At 48.4% G+C, this 5,804-nt stretch overlaps 1 non-coding gene across 1 annotated transcript; it reads right to left on the bottom strand.

The window, feature by feature from the left end:
• Positions 1 to 1,420: 1,420 nt before the first annotated feature.
• Positions 1,421 to 1,527, bottom strand: LOC121101368. The gene has a single exon (XR_005833362.1). It is a non-coding gene; the product is annotated as a U6 spliceosomal RNA (small nuclear RNA).
• Positions 1,528 to 5,804: the final 4,277 nt, after the last annotated feature.

Genomic DNA, 5,804 nt, shown 5'->3' with positions numbered 1-5,804 from the left:
CGGGTCTCAGGGCCCCGCAAGAGCGCAAGCAGCCTGGAGTCACGGAGCCTGCCCTCGCCACAGTAACTCTTCAGGTTCAGGAGATTAGCGATGCATTCTTTTTATTCATTAGCTTAAACAAAGCAATTTATATATAGTGATGGTTCTCAGTTGAAAGAGACGGGGTTTGGAGCCACCTGGTCCTTTGAATTCAGGAAACTGCCCCTGCTTGTCAATTTTATGAGGTTGGGAAGAGAGGAAAAGGATAAAATGCTCTGGGAAACACTTTGGAAACTGCAAAGCACTAGACAAACACCAACATCTTTCCTTTCCCTTCAGGGGGTTTCTTACTCAGGGACCCATCGGAGGACCCAGGAGCCCTCTCTGGCCCTTGTCCTCCAGAGAGCAGCCTACCAACCATACAGGCTGCTCCCACTCCTGCAGCCCTGACTTCACACAAGCCCCACAGTCACACCCCGCTTTGCCAGGAATTGCCCTAGTTAGGGAGCATTTAGCAGTTTTCGACATCCCCACGTGCCTGCTCTCTCATTTGGTGACACAACAGATGGGCGGGACTGGAAGGGCAGGGAGAAGCATCTCCAGGTACAAAGGGAGAAACTGGGGCGCAGAGGGATTGGGATCCTAAGTGCTTCATCCTCGTGATCCTGTGTCACGGCAGGGGGGGGTCGTCACAGGTGCTGGCTTGTCAGAAAGGCCCAGTGTCCTCCAGCCCAAGCGCTGCTGTCATCACCCACACACCCCTGTGGCTGTCAGTCTCTTTGCTCTCCTAACTGTGCAAATCTGGCTGTACTTGAACCAGGCACCCAGAGGGCCAGAAGCTGCCCATGGCAGGCCCCTAACTGCCCACTGAGGGAGCCTTGGCCTCCCACCACACAGGCACTGGAGCCAATGAACCATGGCGCGCACGCGCTCAGAGCCGCGGGGGCCCGGCAGTGCCCTAAATGGGGGATCGGCAGGGCAGAAGGAACCCTTGTAGCCAGAATATGCACCAAGACAGGTGGGGCTACATCTTTCCACAAAGAGAAGACCCAAAATATTTTTTGAAGCTTGTGCCTCTTTTAATTTCTCATTTTTGATAGAAACATGGATACAGAGAAATATTTCTCTATTATAAGGGGGAAAAAACAATGCAAGTACAATGATCGGCGAGCATGGACCCCCTGCTCCTCGACTGGGACATGTGGGGGACCCATGGGGCAGAGGGGACGGAAGTTGAGGCTGCTTCTCACCTCCGCGTCACTGTCCCCATACTGGACAGTGTGTCCAGTTTCACAAGATGTTCTGAGTTTCAAGGGAACCTGGAAATGTGCACTGTTATATGCCACCACCCCGTTCTCATGGGGAGCACACGTCTCATTTTCCTCGGACAGTCCACGAACATCAGCTATGCAAAATGCACTGGGGGCCAATTTTTTTTTTTTTTAATATGAAACACTTAATGAATTTGCATGTAATCCTTATGCTGAAGCCACGCTAATCTTCTCTGTATCGTTTCAACTTCAGTCTATGTGCTGCCGAAACAAGCACCTTGGTATCCAAATCTCACCTGCAGGTTTGGACGTCTTGCTCAGGTTTTGTGTTTTACCCTGACGGTCGATGTCTCTGCCTCAGAAGATCACACCCGGTTCTCAGATGGGAAGTTGACTCCCCTTCTGCAAGCATGTCCCGAAAACCTGAGGGGGAGCACAGAGAGGTTCCTAAGTGTCATCCTCCCCGAGAGCACTCAGGGGACACCCCACTGTCTCCTACTCTGAGGATCAGCCATACAAGTATAGACTGAGCCTGATTGGTTTTATTCTTAGGAAATAAAAATTTATCACACTGTTCTATATTTTTGGTTTCATGATAAGAAGGAAAATCGATTCCTTACTCCAAAAGACTAAAGAATGATTTAGTGGATTTTGTTCAAAAGCCTTGCCCTGTTAAGTTGGGGATGTGGCTTTCTTGACAAACATCAATACTAGTTAGTGAAAAGTGTAGACGTGGCCCCTGAAAATCCCAAGTTCGAGGGCTTATATCTTAATATAAACAGGCTGTGAACTTTTGACTAAAACAGGTAAAGTAAATGACAAACAAACCATGATGAAATGAAAACTAATCAGAAGAGAATAATTGGCTGAATTTTTTCGAGAAGCCCCGCTAATCCTGGAGGATATGATCTCACCTTCCAGCCACGCAGCCGCCGTCCTCACAGGGCAGCTGTGGCCGCACGGAAATCCTGGGGTGTGTGTGTGCCTTCGCTCCCAGCCCCGGCCACGTGGTGGGAAAGCTTGGCCAGCATCTTCCTCCCTCACGGCCGCCTTCTCCTTTTCTCTCCTGACCAACGAGCCTCACGCTTCAAGCTCTCCTTGGTACGCTCGTGCACACCTGTACTTTTCCTCCTTGTTCACGTCATCACAGAATTTTAAAAAAAGTAAAGAAAAGAAAGAAAAAAACATTTGAGGAAATTAGAACAACTGGCAAAATGAAGTTGAACTAATTCACTGCCTCCTTCCTTCTGTATATTCCCCACACAGCAGCCAGTGATCCATTTAAAATCCAAGATGCTACCATACGTCTGTTCAGGGCCTGCAGTGGCTCCCTATTTCTCTGATGAAAGTGATGGTCCTTCAAATGACTTCCGAGTGTCTCTATGATTTGTTCCCTACCTTCTCCCAACTCACGTCTTCTCGCCTCTTCCTGCTCTCTCCCTTCCCCACGCATTCAGTCAGCTACACTGACTCCTCAAGGACACGAGGCCCACGCCACCACAGGGCCTTTGCACTTGCTGCTCCTTCCACCTGGAATCTCTTCCTCAGATAGCCACATGCCTCAGCTACATGCCTCACTCCCTCACTTCTTTCAGATCTTTATTCAAAGGTCACCTCATTGTGGTTTTGATTTGCATTTCCTGATGATTAGTGATGTTGAGCACCTTTTCAGATACTTCTAGGCCATTTGCATGTCTTCTTCAGAAAAATGTCCATTCGGGTCCTTTGCCCATTTTTAATAGGATTATTTGTCTTTTTGCTGTTGAGTTTTCATGGAAACAGAGAAGAGAATGGCAGTTGCCAGGGGCTAAGGGCAGGGGGGAATAGATCAATGAATATATATATATTCATCAATATATATATTGATGCAGATCAAAGAATATAAACTTTAAGTTATAAAAGGAATAAACTCTGGGGCGCCTGGGTGGCTCAGTCGTTAAGTGTCTGCCTTCGGCTCGGGTCATGATCCCAGGGTCCTGGGATCAAGCCCTTCATCGGGCTCCTTGCTTAGAGGGAAAACTGCTTCTTCCTCTGCCACTCCCCCTGCTGGTGTTCCCTCTCTTGCTGTGTCTCTCTCTGTCCAATAAATAAATAAAATATTAAAAAAAAAAAAGGAATAAACTCTGAAGATCTAACGTACAACATGGTGACTGTAGTTTATAATATGGTTGGTAAACTTGAAAGTTGCTGAAAGTAGGTCTTAAGACTTGTCACTGAAAAAAAAAAAAGAAGGAGTTGACTATGTAAGACGATGGTTGTGCTAATTGTCTGGATCTGCAATCATTCCACAATATATATGTATATTATGTCATCACGTTATACACTTTCAATATATACAAATATATTTGTCAATAATTCCTTAAAAGTTGGAGAAAAAAATATCCCTTCCTGGGGGCTGTCCCTGCCCACGGTATCTAACACTTGGATTCAGTGTCCCCGGCTCCAGCACCCCTCCCTGTGCTTCCCTCTTGCTCTGTTCGCCCTCATCACCCACCATTCACTGTCTGAGGTTGCAGCCCGCTCTACACGAGACCTTGTCTGTTAACTGCTTCCCTCCCAGACTGTCACTTCTCTAACAGCAAGGATTTTGTTCTCTTAGCTTGACACACAGTTGACTCCCAAGAAATGTTGAAAATCTTATTCTTTTTTCCAAAAAAAAAAAAAAAACAACACAAAGTAAAAGTAAAATCTACTCCATGGCACGAGGACACTAATGGAACGGAGCAAAGGAGAAAGCTCTGCTCACCTACTCTGTGCTGCGCGGGGACCTGGACAGGTCCCTTGTCGTCTCTGAGCCTCGGTCACCTCTGTAAAGGGACACAACTATACCTGCCTGTCTTAACTCACGGGATGTTTGTGAGACACCAGTGAAAGATCAGTGCCAGAAGTCCTCCAAACACTGCCCAGTGTCCCTGCGGCAGGGGCAAAATTACCCCACCGAGGACCACTGCCTTATAAGGATCTATTAGTTGTCAAAACAATAATATTCACTGCTTAAATTCTTTAACTGGTATGTTTTTCACCAAAATTAAAAACTTGCTTTGCATCACTGGTTGATTAAACTTTGTTCTTGTGAGAATGAACCAGAAACTTGCCCTGCACCAGGCAGCCCTCAGACCGCTTCCTCCATGCCTATCACGGGAGATGTCCTTTCCTCCAGCTGGAGGGCACTAAAATGTTTTCAGAGTTTACGTCTCACTTCAGAGCCTTGAATGAGATCCCCAACGTACTGGGGAGTCCGTGCAAAGCTCCAAAGAAGGATCTGGTAGTAAGTCGTTGGGCGGGAAAGCTCTTCCTTTCTTTACCAGCCACCATAACATGCCCTTTGGGAAGGCTCCAGGCGTGTGGAGGACGCACACAGCCTAGCTGCTGCTGGAATGTATTTAATGAAATCCAAGGGGCCCTTCGGGAGGCCTGGCTTTGGGGGGGCTTTTCCGGCGGAGGGGGTTCTTCTCAAGGGTAATGACCATCCCAAATTTAACATGATGCACTCCAACGTGCAAAGAAAATTGCTTTTTTGTTTAAATTATCCTATAGCTGTTTTCATCTTCTACCTGAATCTCTGAGCACAGTGAGTGGAGATAGGGAGCCAGCAAGACGACTGGGCTTTCCAGTGAACAGCGTGTCAGTGCATTTGTGGTTTAAATAGTGGCTTTTAATAGTCCGTTCCAAGTGCAGCTGTCCACTCCGGTAGTCACTCCCTCCCTCTTTCTCCAAATGGTGATCCGGGTGTGAGTGAGAGACCTGGGACTAGGGAAGTAGCAGCCCGTGGAGGGTCAACGAGCTGCCTGCTCGCCGGTGGCCACAGTGGGATTCCGGCGTGGGGTCTGCCCTGGTCTGCGGCAAGTGTGCTGAGGCCCCTGGACGCTCTCACAGCAGGGGGGGGCACCCTCGGCCGCTACTGCCACTGTCCAGCCTGGGCCTCTGGGCTTTGTCGTCCTCAGCGCCTCTCTCCTCCCAATGCTAGGTTGTTGCTAGTCCACATGGAACTTCACGTGCTCTTATGCGGCAAGCAGGAGCGCCCAGACCCCATGCATGCCTGGCCTAGATCACAGGAAGTCAGGAAGATGGCTCGGGGCCGACCACCTAGATAGCAGCCACTCATCCCCAGCCTGAATTGTATCTGTTATCAAGCCAAGGTGGGGCTTCTTTCAAGAGCCTAGAAACTTGTTCATTCATTGAGTCATTCAACAAACATCTGTGCAGTGATGACTTCCATGCCATGCACTGCTGTGGGTCCTGGCGATGGAGCAGCAAACAAAACAAAAGTCCCCAGTCCAGTGGGAAGAAAAAAGCAGTGAGCAATCGAATGAAATACACACTGTGTCAGAGGGCGATACATGCTGTTGAGAGATGTGTATCCGGGAAGGTTGACGAGGACCACTGGGGGAAGAGGGAGCTATCTTAAATGCAGTGATCAAGGAAGCCCTCTCTGATAAGCTGGTATTTGAAAAGATTTGAACAGAGATCTAGAATCCATGAGGGGTGACGCATGAGGCTATCTGCTGGAAGAAACTTTCAGGCAAAGAGAACAGCAAGTGAAAAGGTTCTGAG

Source organism: Ursus maritimus, unplaced genomic scaffold (genome assembly GCF_017311325.1).
Source record: "Ursus maritimus isolate PB19 unplaced genomic scaffold, ASM1731132v1 scaffold_7, whole genome shotgun sequence".
In the NCBI taxonomy this organism is placed as follows: domain Eukaryota; kingdom Metazoa; phylum Chordata; class Mammalia; order Carnivora; family Ursidae; genus Ursus; species Ursus maritimus.
This window is presented reverse-complemented; position numbering and strand designations above follow the sequence as displayed.